Source organism: Lepidochelys kempii, chromosome 9 (genome assembly GCF_965140265.1).
Source record: "Lepidochelys kempii isolate rLepKem1 chromosome 9, rLepKem1.hap2, whole genome shotgun sequence".
NCBI lineage: Eukaryota > Metazoa > Chordata > Testudines > Cheloniidae > Lepidochelys > Lepidochelys kempii.
Window position 1 is genome coordinate 58,718,340 of NC_133264.1, and position 22,176 is coordinate 58,740,515.

General features: G+C 52.0%; 1 protein-coding gene and 1 non-coding gene across 5 annotated transcripts in view; one reads left to right on the forward strand and one right to left on the reverse strand.

Annotated features, from left to right (window-relative positions):
- Positions 1-22,176, reverse strand: part of DGKK (diacylglycerol kinase kappa) — a 158,581-nt gene that overhangs the window by 95,340 nt on the left and 41,065 nt on the right. The window lies entirely within an intron of this gene.
- Positions 9,113-9,183, forward strand: TRNAE-UUC (transfer RNA glutamic acid (anticodon UUC)). The gene has a single exon. It is a non-coding gene; the product is annotated as a tRNA-Glu (tRNA).

Consider the following 22,176-nt stretch of genomic DNA (forward strand, 5'->3'; position numbering starts at 1 on the left):
AGCCCATCAACAGTCATTGTCCAGCAAGGCAGCTACAATGCAATGACTCACCTGCATGAGGCCCCACCAGGGGAATTGCTCAACCTTGCTGAGAGAGACTCAGCAATGCCCCACAGACATGCCTGGACTTGTGTTCTACAAGCACATGGACCTAGAGTATAAAACAGACAGAGTGGACGCATACTGGGCCCTTCTCCTGCCTCCACCTTCGCTGCAAGCAGCCAAGACACTGAGAAGAAGACAAGACTCCAACACAAAAGATTGGCCCAGGTTTAAGAAACAAACCTGTATACTAAGGACTGCAATATCCAGTGGGGTGAGAAAAACTGCTTAATCTAGTTGCTGCCCAGTCTAATAGGGTTGAGAGTTTAGACTGCATGCTTATATTTTATTTTGGTAACCATTCTGATGTGGGACTGGAGATATTGGCTAGTGTCATTCACTTGCAAGTAGCTGGGAGCAGCTTACATGCTAGAGGCTGTGCATGAACAGCCCAGGAGTGGGGGCTCTCACAGCAGGGTAAGGCTGGCTCCCAGAGTCAAGGACTGGAGTGGCCTAACAGATCACTGGTCCAGACAACACCAGAGGGGAATGTCACACTCATCCACTCATCTCACTCCCTACTCCCTAAGTCCTCAGCTCCCCAGGGTGCCAGGTAGCCAGCTGGCTGGTTCCTCTGCTCCCCACTCCCCAACTCCCCTAGCTATGTGGTGCTAAGTAGCTGGCCAACCAGCGCTCAATGTCCTCAATCTCCTGCTGTCTATCTCCCCAGGCTGCTCGACCGCCAAACCAACTGGGTCCTTGGGGTCCAGGCACTCCAGGCAGCTTGACCGCCAGACTGCTCGACAACATTGTTTTGTTTGAGTGCAGTTATGGAACAAAAAACCTTACATTTCTAAGCTGCACTTTCATGATAAAGAGATTGCACTACAGTACTTGTATGAGGTGACTTGAAAAAATACTATTTCTTTTGTTTATCGTTTTTACAGCACAAATATTTCTAATAAAAAATAATGTAAAGTGAGCACTGTACACTTTGTATTCTGTGTTGTAACTGAAATCGATATATTTGAAAATGAAGAAAAACATCCAAAAATATTTAATAAATTTCAATTGATATTCTATTGTTTAACAGTGCAATTAATTGCAATTAATTTTTTTATCACGATTAATTTTTTTGAGTTAATTGCATGAGTTAACTGCGATTAATCGACAGCCCTAGTTAAAACCCCTTCCCAAGTGATACAAGCTAAGCCGAAAACAGGCCACGCCGATACCAGAATAAGTGTCCCTAGAGGTGATATACTGGTAGAACTACATCGGTTTAAATTCATACCATGGTTTATACCGAAAAGACATTCTTATGCAGACAAGACCAGAGTAGCTCTAAACCCTAGACCACTAGCAGCAAACAGAGGTTGTCGTTTAACTCAAGCAACAGGGGGCCTGAGGTTTTGGTGTGGGAGGCTTTGAGATCTCTCATCATTGCTGCACGTGCAGGGCGTTACTGGAGACTCTGCTGTCTGAGCCCACAGATTCATTCCAATTTCCTTTGGTCCCTGATACCTAGGGTGTGTCTACACTGCAATCGGAGGTGTGACTGTAGCATGGCTAAAAATAGCAGTGTGGCTGCAGTGGCCCGGCTGTGCAAGGACATACTCACATTGCTAGCCCAGCCAAGCCAAGAAAAGTACATTGTCACCATCAGGTGGCTACCTAACAATGCTGCCTGTCTGCAACCATCATGCAGCGCCTTGCAGGCAGCTGAGGAATCGCTACATGCAGCTAAATCCCACTAGGCTGGATGCAGCTTCCACAGTCACCATGCCCCAGTGCAGCAGCCCCGGTGGAGGCTTTGCCATCACCATCCATGGGAGCACTCGCTTGATTCTCCAGCTGGCTTCATTTCCACACTGCGTCAAAGGCTTGGCAGGGATGCCGCTGCCCTGGAGGGATCTCCTGCCGCATCCGCAGCCCAGGTCTTTGGAGCAAGCCCCCAGAGAACCAGTCCCAGGTCTGACACCAGACTCAGCACATGTTGGGATGGGGGATTTTGGAGGGGCTGGTCCATTCTGTGCAGACAGACTGATGAGACGGATGAGTTTGATAAAGCCCCCATTCCCTGGGTGAATGGGATCCAATCCACTAACTACCTAGGTGACCAGCTGTCTCCCCTTCCCCAAGGCAGCCCCATCTGATTCCGTTGCCAGCCGTAAGGCTGCTCCCACCCTGAGGGACAGTCTGTGGGCATGCACATCAGTGTCAATATTCCTCCTAGGTAGCAGCAGTATCCTCCTTGCCCCATGCTGGCACTCAGCTCTCGGAGGGCTCTGCAAGTCGATCCAATTCCATACCTCATAGTTGGGAGCCATGCAAAGCATGCCTAGAAAATAAGTACACGAACAAGGTTCCTAGAGGGAGAGGATCTGCTCCAGAGCATCACGACTGGTCATCAGCACCCCCTCCTGGCTGGATTCAGACTTGCCTAGGTGCTTGGGGCCATGTCTCCATGTACTCACAGAGTGGGTGGAGCCCATGCAGCGGCAGTACTATCTCCCATGACACACTGCTCCGTCCACGCCCCCCAGCCGCACCCTGGATGTTCGAAGGGACTGATCCGAAAATCAATGTGCATCGTGACAAAGCAAGTCGCCTCCTTCACTTTCTGTTTGGACCAACAGAAGTGAAACTTCCTTCTGCACGCTGAATGCTCCCTGGCCACTTCTGCTTTCCTCGACGTTCCAGAGGCCTGTAATCCAGCACCACAGAGAATTCACAGCCAGCTGCCCTGACCACACGTTCAGAGAGAGCTATTTCTGTTACAGAGTATTTGGGGGGTGGGAAAGGCGAAGTCCTGCCTGAACCGTCCAATTCACCAAGTTCAAAGGTTACCTGAGGAGCAATAGCACCCTCTAGCCGCTCGGAGCAGCAGGTGCGGACTGGCTTTCATTTGCAAGCCCTAAGAGGGAGTTACAAGCAATGAACATCAGGGCAATCATTCAAAGTTTCCCCCAGGCTCACTGGAGAATGGTCTTGTGATTAGAGCAGGAGGCTGGTGGCCAGGACTCCTAGATTCAATGCCCAGCCCTGCCCCCAACTACTTGTGTGACCTTAAACAAGACTCTTGTGCCCAGGTTGTTAAAGTTTGCAATGCAGGCAGAGCTCCTCAGAGGGAGGATGCCAGAGAAGCACAAAGGACTGTGACTATGATAAACACTTGTTCATTTCAGACCAGCTGGCTCAAGGGACTGCAGGAGGCCACATATAGGTCTCTCCTCCTGGATGTCTCTTGCAGCACAGACCATGTACCCCAAGGTAGACAAGGTTCTATTTTCTGGGCTCAGGCCCTGTGGAGATTTGCAAGTCTAGGGGATTCTTCAGCTGATTTCTCAGTAACTCACCTCTCTGCCTCAGCCCATTGTGTTCACTGATCTCAGTGTGTAATGGGATGTCTATACTTTGTGCATGGCAGGGCGCAATATGATGACCATACTGGAGAGAAATAATGGGAGATGGGAGAGAAATAACAGTATGTGTACAAATCTCACACCCAGAGCTAGATCCCATGTGGATCATAAAGGACTTTTTAAAAGATGTTAAAATGCTGTAAAAGCTCCTTCTCCCACCCGGAGGCCCCTGTAGCTACAGCAGTGAGCTAGGCTGTTAAAGATTTCTATTATGCTTAACACAGGAGCATAGACAGCTGATGGTATCAGCAGAAGCAGGTAGGCAGTGCACAAGCACAAGGTGTGTGGCTAATGAGAAAGTAATCAAGAAGCCGGGGAGAGATCATAACTCCCCAGCATTTTAGTAAGTCACAGTTGTGTGAGGCAAAATATTCCAGTGACGTGGGTGTGGATGGGTGCTGACCACAGGTCTGCACGTGCAGTGTCATTGCTGTTGCAGACATGTATGCCTGCAAGCTCTGGGGTGAGTTTCTTATCAATGCACGTGCCTTTGGAGACACAGAGTAGGGATACTGCACATTCAGTCAGACAGGCCAGGGACAGAGGAACATGCACAAGCATCAGCTCCATAACTGACCTCTGCGTGTCAGAGACAAGGCAGCCCAATAAAATGAAGACACCTGTACAGGACAGAGTCCTCTGCTTGGCTCCCTAGCCCTGAACACCAGTCAGAACGCCACCCAGCACCTCCAGTACTACAGGGGTAGCTCCCACGGACACTCACAGTTTTGCAGCAGTATCCACATCTGCTCTGCTCTCCTGTGTGCCCAGTAGGCAATGGGCACTTTACAGCTCCTTTGGGCAGCTTCCAACTTGCTCTTTCTCAGTTGACTGTTTTCCCCACCCTGCAGCTGTTGGAATGCAACCAATAGAGGGCAGGATTTGGTCCTGACCACACCCCCACCTTTCACTGAAAGCCATGCCCTCTTTTTCTCCAGTGCAATTGAAAAGCAAGCAAGTGCCATGCGGCCTGACAGGAATACAAGGCAGCATATTTCTGGATGTAACTGACACTGCTTTGAAAAGGTCTGGGTGTAAGACGTACTTAGTACCCTTGGCAGCAGACTGGGGAGTCAGGACTCCCTGCTCTTCTGTAAATCTCCTGGAGGGATCAATCCCTGGGAGATGGAGATCTCATCCCTCTCTAGCTTCTGCAATTCCTCCTTAGGAAAAGCGAGTGGGGTCCCATTGGTCCTGCTAACTTCCTTAAAACACCTGGAGCTTTTAAGATCCTTTTCCCCCCAAGGAGTTTATGTGTGAGTGAAAAAACAGAACAAAACCCATACACCAGAAGAAGCTGATCATATTTGCTGAGCAGCTTCCCTGGCCAGCCAGCAAGACAGAACAAAGGGGTGTCTCCTGCTTGGACGCATAGCAGGCCTAGTCCAAGGGCACCCTGGTGGCTGGGGGAAGGTTCTGAGAGTGCATGAGGTTGGTACAGAAGGGACACAGGGCATGGTAATGAGCGTGTGGCTAATACTCATGCAAGGAGAGCTCGAGTTAAGCAAATCCTAATAATCCCTAGCTCTCATGTGGCACTTCCATCAGTAGAGCTCAGAGCACTTTGCAAAGGAGGTCAGGATCAGAAGCCCCATTTATAATTGGGGAAACTGAGGCACAGCTGGAGGAAATGACTTGCCCATGGTTATCCAGCAGGCCAGTTGCAGAGCCAGGAGTAGAACCCCGGTCACCTGAGTCCAGTGCTCTACCCACTAGACCACACTGTCTCCAACACAAGTCCCTTTGTGCACAGTAAATGTACATGTACCTAACAGCACCCCAGGCACAACCTGCTCCGCATTCAGTGCCCTGCTTTTGCTGTAATCCTTTGGATTCTCCAGCCATATCCAACAGCACCCACCCCCACCATTAGCACTGGCACCCACAGCTGGGCCTAGCTGGGGGTTAGGACTCAGCCTGGGCTGCCAGCACGACATTACCAGAGAGATGCTATTGTTCCAACCCCAGCGGCCTAGCTATGCCTGACAGTCTGGATAAAGTTGCACAGAAAGAAGCGGGGCACTCCAGGCCAAATGCCAGCAGGGCTTCAAGCTAGCAGCATGATGAGAGAACTTGCCACAGGGATTGGAAATCACCTTTCCCTGTGAAGTCTGTGTAGGGCCAATACAACATGAGTAAAGAGGGTCTCGGTCCAGTTCTTCATCTCCTAACTACCACCTGGTTTGCGGTCAGCACCAGAGAGGCCCAGGGTGGGACAGATCGCAGAGAGCGCTCTCTCCTTCTCGCTCCACAGAGGGTCCCTCCAGGTTGAGGGGAGGCATGTCAGAAAGGCAGTGAGAGCAGACTGGCCCTGTTCACACCTGGGCTTGGTCTGCACCATGAATACACTCAGGCTGCACATCTCCTGGACTAGTAAAATGGACGCTGCAGGCTGAGGGAGAGAGCCCAGCAAGATACTGAAAGAGAAGCAGGACGCAGATCAGGACTCCTGGGTTCATTCCCAGTTCTGCTGTGATTCACCACATAACTTTCAGCAATTTACTTGGATCTCTTTGGGTCTCGATCTATCCCTCTGGAAACCAGGGCTACTAATACCAAGCTACTTCCCAAGGGGGTGCAGGTTAAATCAATGTTAGCAGAGCAAGGTGCTGCACAGCATACGTGCAGACTGCTGTTAGAGACTATCCGCAGCTCTCACAGTCTGGAACCAAACGCTTGCAGGCCGCACAATGTGACGAGCCCAGAGTGCCCGCTGCAGCGTCAGAGTCTGCACCCAGATCCGCTGCTGAATTCCACAGCCAGCCAAACAAAACACCCGGATCCAGACACCCCAACCCTGGGAAAGCAGCTGGTCATGCAGTGTGGGCTGGGCCTGGTCTCCCCACGCCACGTTGGTTAGGGGGTGATTATTCACCGAACTACACATACCAGTACAATCCCTAGTGTGGGCCTTACCCAATACAGCTAACTCCCCTTCCCTTAGGGGAACAGCAATACCAGTATAAGCACCTTCATACCATTCTAACTGCATCCACGCCAGAGGTTGGACAAGTTAGCTATACCGGGTAGGGTTAAGGCAGTATCATAGAATCATAGAATATCAGGGTTGGAAGGGACCCCTGAAGGTCATCTAGTCCAACCCCCTGCTCGAAGCAGGACCAATTCCCAGTTAAATCATCCCAGCCAGGGCTTTGTCAAGCCTGACCTTAAAAACCTCTAAGGAAGGAGATTCTACCACCTCCCAAGGTAACGCATTCCAGTGTTTCACCACCCTCTTAGTGAAAAAGTTTTTCCTAATATCCAATCTAAACCTCCCCCACTGCAACTTGAGACCATTACTCCTCGTTCTGTCATCTGCTACCATTGAGAACAGTCTAGAGCCATCCTCTTTGGAACCCCCTTTCAGGTAGTTGAAAGCAGCTATCAAATCCCCCCTCATTCTTCCCTTCTGCAGGCTAAACAATCCCAGCTCCCTCGGCCTCTCCTCATAAGTCATGTGTTCTAGACCCCTAATCATTTTTGTTGCCCTTCGCTGGACTCTCTCCAATTTATCCACATACTTCTTGTAGTGTGGGGCCCAAAACTGGACACAGTACTCCAGATGAGGCCTCACCAATGTCGAATAGAGGGGAACGATCACGTCCCTCGATCTCTTCACTATGCCCCTACTTATACATCCCAAAATGCCATTGGCCTTCTTGGCAAAAAAGGCACACTGCTGACTCATATCCAGCTTCTCATCCACTGTCACCCCTAGGTCCTTTTCCGCAGAACTGCTGCCTAGCCATTCGGTCCCTAGTCTGTAGCGGTGCATTGGATTCTTCCATCCTAAGTGCAGGACCCTGCACTTGTCCTTGTTGAACCTCATCAGATTTCTTTTGGCCCAATCCTCCAATTTGTCTAGGTCCTTCTGTATCCTATCCCTCCCCTCCAGCGTATCTACCACTCCTCCCAGTTTAGTATCATCCGCAAATTTGCTGAGAGTGCAATCCACACCATCCTCCAGATCATTTATGAAGATATTGAACAAAACCGGCCCCAGGACCGACCCTTGGGGCACTCCACTTGATACCGGCTGCCAACTAGACAGGGAGCCATTGATCACTACCTGTTGAGCCCGACAATCTAGCCAGCTTTCTACCCACCTTATAGTGCATTCATCCAGCCCATACTTCCTTAACTTGCTGACAAGAATACTGTGGGAGACCGTGTCAAAAGCTTTGCTAAAGTCAAGAAACAATACATCCACTGCTTTCCCTTCATCCACAGAACCAGTAATCTCATCATAAAAGGCGATTAGTCTACTCAGGCATGACCTTCCCTTGGTGAATCCATGCTGGCTGTTCCTGATCACTTTCCTCTCATGCAAGTGCATCAGGATTGATTCTTTGAGGACCTGCTCCATGATTTTTCCAGGGACTGAGGTGAGGCTGACTGGCCTGTAGTTCCCAGGATCCTCCTTCTTCCCTTTTTTAAAGATTGGCACTACATTAGCCTTTTTCCAGTCATCCGGGACTTCCCCCGTTCGCCACGAGTTTTCAAAGATAATGGCCTATGGCTCTGCAATCACAGCCGCCAATTCCTTCAGCACTCTCGGATGCAACTCGTCCGGCCCCATGGACTTGTGCACGTCCAGCTTTTCTAAATAGTCCCTAACCACCTCTATCTCCACAGGGGGCTGGCCATCTCTTCCCCATTTTGTGATGCCCAGCGCAGCAGTCTGGGAGCTGACCTTGTTAGTGAAGACAGAGGCAAAAAAAGCATTGAGTACATTAGCTTTTTCCACATCCTCTGTCACTAGGTTGCCTCCCTCATTCAGTAAGGGGCCCACACTTTCCTTGGCTTTCTTCTTGTTGCCAACATACCTGAAGAAACCCTTCTTGTTACTCTTGACATCTCTTGCTAGCTGCAGCTCCAGGTGCGATTTGGCCCTCCTGATATCATTCCTACATGCCCGAGCAATATTTTTATACTCTTCCCTGGTCATATGTCCAACCTTCCACTTCTTGTAAGCTTCTTTTTTATGTTTAAGATCCGCTAGGATTTCACCATTAAGCCAAGCTGGTCGCCTGCCATATTTACTATTCTTTCGACTCATTGGGATGGTTTGTCCCTGTAACCTCAACAGGGATTCCTTGAAATACAACCAGCTCTCCTGGACTCCTTTCCCCTTCAAGTTAGTCCCCCAGGGGATCCTGGCCATCCGTTCCCTGAGGGAGTCAAAGTCTGCTTTCCTGAAGTCCAGGGTCCGTATCCTGCTGCTTACCTTTCTTCCCTGCGTCAGGATCCTGAACTCAACCAACTCATGGTCACTGCCTCCCAGTACAGTTGGTATAGACAAGGCCTCATTGTTATTCTCACAGAGATGCCTACTTGACGTCCTTGCTGTCATCTCCAGCTATGTTCGTGTTGCCCGTAGGCCGCACCTACCACTGGTGCGCTAGCACACAGGAGTTCAACGGCCTCCAAAACCCAGGCAGGATCGTCTCCCCAGCGTCAGACCTGAAGTGAGTCTGAGCTCCCGTTTACTGGCAGAGCTCTTTGGGCTCCGCACAGCACTTTTCATCCCAAGCCACAATCCTTGCCGGGGGAGTGGGGGAATCGAAGGAGAGCCCAAGGGCCTGATCCTTGGCGGGATTAGGGGGAGCTGCACGTACCGACTGTAACGCCTCCCAATCAACGCCTCCCATATGGTCTAGCGGTTAGGATTCCTGGTTTTCACCCAGGTGCCCAGGTTCAACTCCCGGTATGGGAAGTTTCGGGGGAGGGATAGTTCAGTGGTTTGAGCATTGGCCTGCTAAACCTAGGGTTGTGAGTTCAATCCTTGAGGGGGCCACTTAGTGATCTGGGCCAAAAATTGGGGATTGGTCCTGCTCTGAGCAGGGGGTTGGACTAGATGACCTCCTGAGGTCCCTTCCAAACCTGATATTCTATGATTCTATGACATGGGCACGCAGCACTTCTGGGACTCTGCTTAAAACCTCTGACCTGTGCTCCTTGCAGGGTGCGGCCCCTGCACGACCCTGGGGGGACCTGCGCTGGGCACAGGAGGTGGCCCAATTTTCAGTCAGCCCCAGCTGGCACATGCCAGCAGAAGGTTTCCCTGAAAGCACGAGGCATCGCCAGCCACTGAACTGGCACTGGCTCAGGGCTCTGCTTGTTCGCCTGCCCTGGTTTCTATAAATACTTCTCTCTTCCGGATCATGTCTTCGATCTGCTGTCTGAACCCGGGGGCGGGGAGCACACACCACCTCACCACTTCCCTCGGGGAGCGAGTGTTTACCTGCCTGCGCCTGCACAGCAGCTCGTACTCCTCACACACATCTCCCCCTCCTCCTGGCAGCGCAGGCGCCAGGCCGGCAGGGATAGGCCACGATGCTCACAGGACGCGTGCTGCTCTTGCTCCGGCACTCTGATGTGTGCACTCCACGGGGAGACCAGCCCAACCCCGCAGGGTTCAGGATGTCTCCCCTTTCACCCCAGCTGGGCCCCCTCAAAGACCCCGCCCGCTCGGCTTAGAGAGGAGCCCTGCAGCCATTCCCCTTCCTTCCCTCCCCCCCACACACCAGCACAGCATGGCAGGTCAGGGGGAGGCTGTGTGCTGAGGTCAGGGGCCCGAATCAGAGGACATTCCAGGGGTACACGTGATTGAATCACTCCTGCCTACGGTACATCTACACGACAGCACCTATGCCGGCACAGCTACCTCAGTGCAGCCCTTGGGTGCAGATGCAGGCCATCCAACTAAGGGGCTTTTCAGTCGGTGTAGGAAACCACCCCCCCAAGTGGCATTACACCTCCCTGACCCCGCTGATGTAGCTGCGTCTACACTGAGGATTAGGTCAGCACAGCTACATCAGGTGGGGGCTGGGTTTTCATACCTCGACCGACATAGCTATGCTGGTACAACTTGCAAGTGTAGACCCAGGCTAAGGGCCTGATCCTGCCATTGACTCCAGTGGCAGGTGCTAAGAATGACCTTCCTTACTAGCATCCTCATTCCTGCACACCAACCCTTCAGCCCGCTACCCCACAAGCTGCCTGTGTTCCCACCATCGCTATGGGTAACATAAGAATAACGAGCACTCCATTTCCAGCTTTCATCCTACCGGATCCCAAAGCACTATACAGCATCCCCCTTTGGAATGCAGCCACCTCTGGGGTGAAAGGCAGCAGCTGTGGAGCAGCACGTAGCAGCGCTGCATAGCAGGCAGCATCAGGCAGTGAAGAGGAACACTGTACCCAATTCAAGCTGCAGGGAGGACTCTGGGGACTCAGAATGTCATGGTCAACTAGGTTCTGGCCAGTCCCACACTCCTCGATTTGAGAAAGGGCACTGGGGATCTCTAGGGATCACAAGCAGTCGGAACATCAGGTTTAGTTCTGATCTGAAAGGCAACACCTCAGTCAGTACATTCCAGGCAAGAGCTCACTGAGAGAAGAGCCAGCAGCTGACTATCCCCCCCACCCTGTCCTCTCCTGGCACACCGGTGCCTCTCCTGGGATCCCTGGATAAACACGTCCCCTGATGGGATAAGGAGACCTCCTGGGTGGCCTCTCTGTCTTTCCCTACCCATGCTTTGTCTGTCTGACTGTGAGCTCTTTGGGTAAGGACTGTCTTCCTAGGTGTATAGGGGGGTCTGAGCTCTGCTGGACCTCGAGGTGCTGCCAAAAGAGTAGCAGCAGGAACCTGGTTTTAATCAAACCCTGCCACTTTAATAATTCCTCTGGCCCAACCAAGTGAGTGGATGATTTAGACCTGATTAGCAGATCTGAAAACATTGGCTCTTGCTCTGTTTATCTGCTGCTAATAGCACTGGAACGCAGAACCCATTGATTTGAAAAAAGGTGGCTTATTATTTATTGTTCAGTACTCACTGTCCCAGCGAGAGACACCTGCAAAGCACAATACCACATCTCGCTGCGGGCACTCTGCACTGCAGACCTGGGATCATCCAGTGCATCAGGGCAGGAGGACAGCAAGGAGGAGCAAAAGGCAAGAGCCATGCTAGGAGAAGAGCAGAAGACACAGGCAGAGAGACTGGCCTGCATTACCCTGGGGGAAGGAGAGGGGGTGAACGGAGACCCAGACTCAGTGGGAAGCAGAGGCCCCACTGGTGCGAATCCGCAGATCTCTGCTGACTTCAGTGGGATGGCCCTGATTTACCCCAGCTGAGAATCAGGTTCCATGTACGAAGGGACAATAATGGGGCCGCAGAATAGACCCTAAAATGTTCAGACAGCAGCTGTGGGGTTGGGAGGGTGTGATTCTTAGGCCTGTTTATTACATTACAGCAGAGCCTAAGGGCCAGTCAAGAGAGGGGCCCCAGCATGCTAGGCACTGCCGATCCAAACAGCCCAGGCAGACCCAGGCTGGGGGAAGGGAGAAGACCCCAGGCAAGTGGCCCGTGCTAGTACCAGCGGGGTTGGGTGTGTTTAGTCAGGAGGGGAGCAGCTTCATGGGAAGGGACAGAGAGAGGGGCACAGGACCGGGCAGGTGTGCACTGAAGCTGAGGTGAAGAGACTGAGGGAGAAGGAGGGGGAACTTGGACATCAGATTTGCCACTGTAGCCTTGCTGCTCCCAAAGCCTGGCTAACCCTCTGCCCCTCCCCCTCAGCACCCTGTAGACCAGGTCTGGCTCTTCTTTCACGGCCAGGACTTTCTCCTGAGCTGACCCTGCACTTCTCCAGAGTGACCCAGATTCACGCCCAGAGGAAAAGCAGGCTCAATAGCCAGGAGGGGTCACCTTTTCAAGCTTCTCTTTTGTGCTCCACAGCGCCCATGTGAGAGCTCTCCAGCTCTCAGCCAGCAGTAAAGTAGGACATCATGTGAACCTCAGAACGAAACTATCTGGTGGCCGATCACAAGCCACCACCTTCGAGTCATTCATAACAGTCAGTCAACAACACTGAGGTGTGATATGATCAGAGGGGAATAGCTAAAAATAGCCCCGGGTGCTCGGACTTTCAGCATGGCGCTGCCTAGCCTCGTGTGGCTGTGCTCTGCAGGGCACTGGCAGGGTTAGCCAGGCCCAGGGCTCTGCAGGATGGGCTCCCAGCCAAACCACGGGGTTAGCACTGGGTGTTCGCCATGCAGCCCATTCCTAGGGCTGCTATCCCCTGCCCAGGCTGCAATGGGGGCAGATTTCATGAGCCAAACAGGACCTGGCTGGGTCAGAACTATCCCAGGAGTGGGCCCAGGTGTTTGCAGGCCATGTTGGGGTGATTCCCGTGTGCCCCAGCACGGTGCTGGCTCCCAGAGCTGCCGTCTCTCAGATGAGATGTCAAAGCAAGGGCCTGGCTAACACAAATGCCAGCATTCTGGGTGGTGGGGGGTCAAATTTGCCAATTCATTGATGGAAACATTTCACAGAGCCCTGCCTGGCTTCCAGCCACACCCACCCAGCTCCTCGGCAGCCCGCTGGCAGGCAGCCCTTGCTGTGGGTTCACAGCTTCTTGGGGCCCAGGCTCACAGGATCTGTAACCACAGGGCAGCGCACCAGCTGGATGGCCCTGGGCCAGGGCTCCATTCCACATCTGAATAAAACCACAGGTCAATATAGCAACCTCCTCTGTGAGATGGAACAACGTCCCCTGCCCAAGCGTTACCTAAGCCTTACCCCCATTCCATCCCCACCCCCACCCCACCCAGCACAGGGCTGTTTTGAGGGTGTAGCACCAAGCACATCCTCTTAGCTTCCTCTAACAATGGTGCCGGCTAGCCCTTCTTTCTGAATGGCCTCGGCGCACTGGTCTGTAGCACCACCCTTTACTCCTGGCCTTCATCCCCAGGCCCAGCAACCTGACCCGGGCAAGAATGCCTTTCTGACTGGCATTCGCTTTGGGAAGTGGATGTGGGGTCCTGGAACAACGTAATAGCATCAGTATCACATCCCAAATGCGGGCAGGTATCCGTGTGGACTCCTAGCACAACTCCGTGGCAGCCACCACAGAGCCAGGAAGAAAAACTGCCAATTGTCATTTGTGGGAGCACCCAGCAACCCCTTTGTGCTGGGCACTGAACATTTACATCATGACAGACAGCTCCTGCTCGGAAGAGCTTACAGTCTAAAACAGATGGAGCGGAGAGAAAGGAAGAATTACCATCTCCATTTTACAGATGGGAACTCCTCAGAGAAGGAAGGGTGAGTCCTCTAGAGAGGAAGGTAGTTCAGTGGTCAGGGAACTAGCATGGGACTTGGGAGACTGGCATTCAATTCCCTGCTCCACCCCAGACTCCCTGGATGACAGGTACAAGTCATGAGGGCTCTCCATGCCTCAGTTTCCCCTCTGTGAAATCAAAATAATAGCTCTTCCCTCCCTCAGAAGGGTGGGTGGAATATACAAACATTCAAGATTATGAGGCACACAGCTACCATGGTAAAGTAGGGTCATATATGTGGCAGGGAGAGATTAAATGACTCGCCCAAGGTCATGAAGGAAGTCTGTGGAAGAGCTGATTACTGAAACTGCTGATTACCAGCCAGGGCCTTCACCACAAACCCATCCTCCTCTGCACGCCAAGTCAAGTTTTTCCACAGAAGTATGCTTTTTCTTGTTGATCCTTCAAGGGGATTTTGCCTTCCTTAGCCACACACTTATTTTGTTGACAGCACTAAACTCAGTGTGACTCACCTTCTGAATTGTGATATCAGTTAATCAATATAACTTCTGTGTCCCTCTTCCAGTCAAGAGATCCTCTGTACTTCCTAATTCCTTACTGGCAACTGTCAGTCAAAATATTAGTTGTCTCTAAGTTATAATTCAGTTTTACTCTTCCCTCATTAATTCTGCATATAAAGATACATCAATACAACGCCATCCCTCTCTCCTTCCCCCACCCCCCCAAAAACCCCAGGGAATTAGTCAACAAAAACCATCATTAGGCAGTGGTTCAGGCTGCAAATGTCAATCATTGGAGTCTGCGATCACCCAGGAAATTGATTACAATCAAGTGATGCAGCCATACAATCCTGCTTTACTTTTTCTATACCTCCCCACTCAGCTGTGCCTAGGTCCCTTTGTAAAATCTGACCCAAAACTCATCACAATCAAGAGAGAAACTCCCAGCGACTTCAGTGGCCTTTGGATCAGGCCCATGATTGGCATAAATACATGTAAACAGAAGTACAACAGATTACCAGCAGACTGCAGTATGAGCTATGGAATATCCTGTCATCAGGTCAGCTACCACCTTCACCTCATCAGCAATGCCAGCCTCAGACACCCACTTCTTCACAAGCCCTTCACGCTCTCCCCACTGCCCCAACACATGGTGGGAGCTTCCCTCTAAACTCGTAATGCCTCTACCTTGGCCTCCTCCAGGTCACCCTCAGAACTCACCTCTGCACACAGACATCTGCACCCCGCAGTGGCTGCGAGGCAGGCGCCAGATCTAAGCACTGCTCCTAACTGGGTAAGAAGTGAGCCCTGGCCAACCCCCCAGCCCAACCCACTTGTGTGCCTCAGCCAACCCGTCTGCTAGATAGCAAGCTCTTTGGGGCAGGAGTCGCCATTTACTTTCTATTTACACAGCACCCAGCACTGTGGGCCCCCTAGGCACTGCTGCAACATACATGTAAACATGATGAGAGGTCTGCTTCCAGTCCACTCCAGCCCGAACCCAGAGCACATTAGGTTCTGTCGAGGGTGAAAGAACAACATGACTGTGAATTGAACAGTACAGCTCAGTGCATCAACCAGCAAGGTCTGCTTTCCATAAATGTAACACACACATTGCAACTTCCACTCGGTTACACTGATGTAAATCCAGAGTCATCCTGTTGAAATCACTGGAGTTACTCCAGATTTACATCAGGGTTATGAAGGTGAGAATCCACCTCCTTTATTGAACACATTCTAGAAGGGCCAAAAGATAAGATTTTCCCTTTTTACCATAAAAGAAACATCTTACTACTGATTCAACATAGCAGAAGACGCACAAGGCTGTAGCATGTGCCAACGCAGCACGGGAGTAAACTGGTTTTGAAATCTTTAGTTCTAATTAAACAAATGGAGGGTTATTTCTAGCATATGCCTCCAGCACTACCCTACTCTTTCAGGAGACAGCAAGGGGCAGAGTTTAGAGTGGGTGGATGCTGTTAGTTGCATAGGGAGGGAGTAAGTGAAGCAGGAATATATGGTGTGTAAATCCTCTTACTGATCATTTTCACACGCTCAGATTTCAGCATTTTTCTGAGGGAGAATTATGGCAAAAGCAAAGAGAATCCATTATCTGGGCTTCAAGGGGACCCAAGCATTTGCAATCAGAGCTATTTCCAAACAATGTTTTTTTAAACTGGTCCAAGGAAATACGTTTTCCTACAATGCAGAATTAGCTTGTGGAACTCACATCCACAAGATGTAATTGAGCTCAAGAGCTTAGAATAGGTTCAAAAGAGGCTTGGATAATTATAGGGATAACAAAAACATCCAGAGTTAGAGTAATAAGGATTTTAAAAACTAGTGCTTTGGAAGGACATAATCCCCCATGTCTCAGAGCACAAGCCCCAGTCTCTAGTGGAAGTTCTCCCATAACTGCCTCCTGCAAGGTGTTTTGCATCTTCCTCTGCAACAGCTGAACCTGGCCACCAGCCACCAAAGACAAGACACTGGACTAGCTGGCTCATTGTTCTGATCTAGCCTGGCAGTTCTTCACATGTGTTTTATACACCCAGCAACACAGGTCTACACAGACGCATGCATGCAGTGCTGGTGAACTGCCCCGCTATTTACAGCCAGAGAGAGAGCTGTGCTTGCATAATGGAAAATGTGAGTGGAGAGAGGGCAGCGCGATTGCAAACCTCACACACATCCGGCTGGTAGAAACGGGGCTATCTTTATCCCCCACACACAGAAGCCTGCAAACCCTGAGTAACCAGAAAGCTAGACTGGAAGGCGCACCAGGGACTGACCTCCTCTCAGTAGCCACGGGGATGAGAGCTTTCTCTGGAGACAGCACCCAAAGGCGGATGGATGGGTGACCCCACAGGCCAACTGCCCCCAAGGGCCCAGCTGGGTTTTACTTCCAGTCAGGAGATGATGAAGGGAACAGAATGGCCCTGACATCCGAGTCTGAGTTGGTCTGACTGCGTTTGTGCCGGATGCGCTGACAAAGGGCTGGGAGGATACAGGACAGTGTGCCCCATTGCCAAGCTGCTAGCTCAGCCACCAGGTTGCAATGGCTCCCGCCGTTGAGTCATAGCGGGCACGGAAATCTGGTGCTTGTCCACCCTCTCCACAGCTCGCCAGGCACCAGCTCGCCAGGCACCGGCTAGTGCAGATCCTCACACCTGGCGAAGTCTCAGACACCACCAACCCCAGACTGGATTTTATGCCCATCTGAAAAGCATTCAGAGTACACTACCATGCCATGCTGCTGTCATGCTGCAACCCCTCCCCTCCCACCATATGTGTCATGTGAGATATCCGTAAGCTCCTATAGTGCCTTGGGGATAAAGGCACTATAGGATCTTACGGATATCTCACATGACACATATGTCTCTCATCTCGGGGTGTCTGCACTAGAAATGCTGCAGCTGCACTGTTGTTGTGTAGACACTTATTGCAGCCAGTGGAGGGGTTCTCCCAGCAGCATCGCTAAGGCAGTAGCCAGGCTGGCAGAAGAATTCTTCTGCTGACCTAGCAGTGTCTATACCAGGACTTCGGTCGGCTTAACTACATCACACAGGGCGTGATATTTTTCACAGCCCTGAACACTCTAGATACACTGTGCTGGCTTTGTAATGTAGACCAGGCCTCAGTGTCTTCTTCCATACAGCCCCTTCTGCATGGAGCCCCACCTCCATCCCAGCCTCGTCCAACACCCCAAATTTCTGCTTAAAATTCAACCCTTCCCTGTCGCCACTCCTAATGAAAATCCACAGCTGTGCTCTGCAGCAGTACCCCACAGCGTGCACTCCAGGGAGCTGGCAGACTCAGGAGTCTCACGGCTGAAGCACATGACTCTCATGCTCCTCCCCACAAACCACCTGTGAAGACATGCACGGCAGCTCATCTCCCCACAATCAAGTCATGTTTCACCCTAGAATCAGACCATAATCACTTCAGCAGGGAGCAGAAGTGGTTCCATCATTCTGTGCAAATAACACACCCAGTGAGCGCAGCCCTGTCTCCTTTGGCAAAGTATCACACACGGGTCAGGATTTGTACTCATTTGCTGTTATTTCCACTGCAGTAGCATCTCGAGGCTGCAGCTGAGAGCAGGGCCCCATTGTACAGACACAGTGAGAGACCACCCCTGACCTGAAGAGCTGTTGATTTAAATTAACAAGACAGACAAAGGGCTGGGATTTCCCCAAGGACCCAGTGCAGATAATGAAATCCAGGCCTCCTGACTCCCAGTCCAATACTCTCAATGCTGCCTTCACTGAAGCAGGGTGTTATTGCAATTGTTTAGCAACTTATTTCAGCAAATAAATTTTGGCCTGTGGTTTGCTGGGAGCATCCACTAGTCTGCTGTGGGCTCTGCATGTTTGATCACACCTTGCTTCTATTCCCTGTCTGGGCACCCTGGAAGCTTTATTCTCGGGGGAGACACGTTTCCTGTTTCAAACTACCCAAGACCATCTGCAATTGTCCAACAAATCTGCTGTGCAAACGATAAAGGGAGCTTTAACCAATGGCCAGGACTGAGAGCCGATGTGGGAGCAGTGTCTACGATACTTCTGCTTTCGTCAAACACTGATTAGCACAGACCTTCCAGGGATTTTCATTAGGAGGGCACATCCATGCTTCAAGCTGGAGGTAGAAGTTCCAGCATAAGGAGACATACCCACGCTGGCACTGATCCAGCTAGTGCACTACAGATAGCAGTGTAGCTGTGGTGGCACAAGCAGCCCGGAGTCCATGCCTATGCTCTTGACAGGATCCTATTCAGAGTGGCTAGCCCCATTTTTAGCTCAATCAGAGCAAGAGTGATTGCCAGTTAACTCGAGGTATTAACTCCATCGACCCGCTACCCCCTCTTGGAGGTGCATTAACTACATCCCTGGAAAACCCCTTCTGTCAATGGAGAAAACATACACAGTGCTGCAGCTGTGCCCCTGGCGTCTAGACATCTCCTTAGGATCAGCTGAGGGCAAAACCACAGGCACTTGTACCTTAGAACACTGTGTGGGGAATGTCCATGCTAATCTTTAAAAATGTGTGAACCACCTCAAGTTCACTGATTGCTCTAGTGTAGACAAGTCCCCCGCGCACAGGAGCCTGCTCCCTCAGATGTCCAGGATAAAAGGGATCCTAGCAAGGTGAATGCTCCCTACTGCCTCCCTGCAGCCTGTGAGACATGGCAGGCAAGGCTCTGCTGCCGGGTGGAGAAACCAGAATAAGAGCATTTATTCCTTTCCTTTCAGGCAATGACTCTTCCGTTTTCAGGTCACCAAAATCCCGGTCCCCCACCCACACCTCCTGGGCTGGTGCGCGGAGAGCAGGCTCCCTGTATTGTTGAGGCTGCCTGGCGCTGTGCAGCAGGAAGTCTCCGCTTGTGGGTAGCAGCACCTCAGCCATGCTGTGGGACCAAGGAGCTGAAGCAACACGGTACCACCCTCCCAGCCTGGCTCGCGATATGTTCTCCCCTCTTCATTTCTCACTATTGCATTGGTGGAAGCGCTAGTGTAGACAGCTCCCCTGCAGGTTAACCCCTGTGCAGAGCGGTCTAGTTGGTACGATGATCAAAACTCCAGAACTGGGTGCACTAACGCCTCCAACCCCCCATTGGATTCAGCTCTGATACTAAGCCACTGGTGTGCCGAGGCCATTGCTTGTTACCTGTTCAGAATCATCCACTCTGCCTGTCTCCACTTGTCAGTTCTGCTCTATGCAGACTGTGAGTTCCTTGAATGGACTCTGTCTTCTTCCTGCATGTGTATAGTCACGCAGCATGCTGGGGCTTTGGTCCCTACCTGGGACCCTGAATCAGGACCCCATCACACTCGGCACAGTACACACTGACAGCAAGAAGACAGCCCCTGCCCCAAGGCAAATACTAACAAAGGCTCTGGGGAAGCTACAGTGGTCCCACTGGCAGGTGAGGCAAACATGGAAAAGAGGGGAGCAGCAGCCCCGCAGACCATCCCTGGAGCTCACCAGGGAAGCAAGCAGAAGCGGAGGGTGAAGGCTGGGCAGCAGCCCCCCGTGGAGGAAGCGCCAGCTGTGGTGAAAGCCCTGCCGGAAATAGCTGTGGGGTTAGCTAGGCAGGAATGGAGGCAGCTGATAAGAGCTGGGGAAGGGCTGGCGCGGTTTGCAAACCAGTCCAGAGCTAAAGAAAGGAGAATAGAAATTCCCCACACACTAACTAGTGAGGGGTGCAGGCAACAGCACGTCCAGGACCCCTGCATTTCATGGGCCAAAGAGCTCAGAGGTGGGGATGGGCCAGGTTCTCCCAGGGAATGCGCGACACTGCAGCATAGGCTAGGCTGGTTCTGAAGGGCAAGAGAGGAAGCATTGACCAACAGTTAGGGCACCAGCCTGGGCCCTGGGGTCCACCCCAGACTGCCTGGATGACCTCCGGCAAGTCCCTTAGTCTCTTGGAGTGTCAGCCGCCCCAGCTGCAGTTAAGATAATCGCCCTGCCCCATCCGCAGGGTGTGGGGGATGAACTCAGCTACTACAGCGACGGAGCCACAGAAGTGCCCCAACAGCAGCCCAGGGAGCGCCGGATCTGGCAAGATGCCTGCGCATGGAGCTGGGCCGGCAGTCAGAGCCTGATACACTCTGTTCCCAGCTTGGATACCAACCGGCCTCTGTGACTGGAGCCAATAACTTTACGGCCACGGGTCGGAGTTTTCCTATTTAAAACTGGGGAGAATTATTCCAGGCCAGGTCCTGGGGCCGGGACTGACTTTCTACTCAAGTGAAGCAGAAGCTGGGCAAGGCCTGCAGGATTCAGCCCTCTCTCCTCCCCTACCTCTCTGGGGCACTGCTGGAATGGCTGGCAGCACACTGACCACAGTGAGCACTAGGACTGCGGAGCAGCCTCCCGAGCCAAGGAGGCGATCAAAACTGACCAAACCCTGCTCAGATCACCTATGGCTGTCGCTGCTGAGCAGAACAAGCCCAGCATCGCCCTGCGGCGCTCCCCCCGCCCCACAGAGGCAAAGCATTCTGCATTCTCTTCCCTAGATGCAGGCTGTAGTTAGCTGCCCTGGCACTAGGGGGCATGGACAGCTGCCACTGGAGAGGCAGTCTCTGGATGCATGGAGACTGGGTTGGTACAAACGTACCCGAATGAGCCCTCCCAGGGAGAGGGGGAAAGGGGCATGCAGACTCTCCCAGCCCGGGTGGATCAGCCTCGTTCCATTGACACCAGCAATAACCCCCAGCTCTTACCCTGCACTTGTCCTCAACAGATCTCAAGGCACATCACAGTCTTCAGTGTGTTTCTCCTCACAACGGCCCTTGGAGTCAGGGCAGTGCTCCCACCCCCCTTCAGTGTGCCACCCTGATCACCACACCCCCCGGTGTCAGTGCACGGCATAGCAGGCTCAGCTTGTCCCCGCTGCGATCTGCTTCTCCTTGCACTCTGGCACTCCAGCCAGGCCACATGCAGTCCCATCGCTCTCAGGATAACCCAACAGTCCAACGAACAGCCCAGCCCCTTCCCGCTGGGCCTTCATCCAGCTCCAGGCTCACTCATCCTTACCCCTTACCCCCTGCGCTTACACTCCACCTTCCCCAGTGGGCTGGCCAGGGAAACCAGGTTCGCCCCTCCCCAACTGGTTCCTGTCCAGGACCTGCCTATAGAGACTCCTGGATGCTTCCCTGGACCACAACCTACCTTGTCCTGTCTTGGGCCTTTCCCACACCCCTTTTCCCAGGCTCAGGGCATCACCACCTCTCTCTGCCTCTTCTCCAAGCTCACTGCAGCGCTTCATAGCACTTCCTGGCCCCCACTGGTCCTGCTGCAGGAGGAGAGCGCTCTGCTCCCCTGGCAGGGCAGACCCTGAGCCAGCAACAGCCTCCTGCTCCATGCAGCTGGCCACCCTTCTCCAGCTTTCCTGCCCATCTTCCTTGGGCTCTCTGCCTTCTTTCAGGGAGCCTCTGCCTGCCAGCAGTCCAGCTCCACTCCTGGCAACAGCCAGGCTGCTCTCCATCCTGGCCAGCCCCCACCTGAGTCCCACTCTTCTTCCCACTTAACACCTACTGCAGGTGTAGTGGGGTGGGGGTCTCATTAACCCTTTTGGCCCATGTGGGCCTGGCATGCCCCATCACAGCCCATTACAGGTGGGAAACTGAGGCCCAGGGAGGCTATGTGACTTGCCCAGGGTCAAACAGGAAGTCTGTGGCAGAACAGGGAATACAGGATGTGGCTGATTGACAAGAGAGTGATGTAGATTTTGCACCAGCTGTGGATCTGGCCCACTGACTTCAACAGTGCAACGCCGACTGGCCAGCTGAGGAGCTGCGCTATTTTCTATAACAGAGGTACACTGTATCTACTGGGGACCAGGGTCTCCCCTTAAAGCATCGGTTCCCAAACTAGGGGGCGTGGCTGTGAAATTTTCATAACGAAAAAAAGCATAAAAGTTATTTTTTCTTTATTTAATAGACCAACAGACAATAAATTATACATATTCTGTATACATAATAACTATTCATAAAATTGTCCAATTACAGGCCTATATTATTTAACTACAATAAAGTATTAACAATCTTCTCTTTCTTGATTATGAATATAAGTAGACAAGAATAAAGGTATAACAAAGTACAATAATAATAAAAATACAACT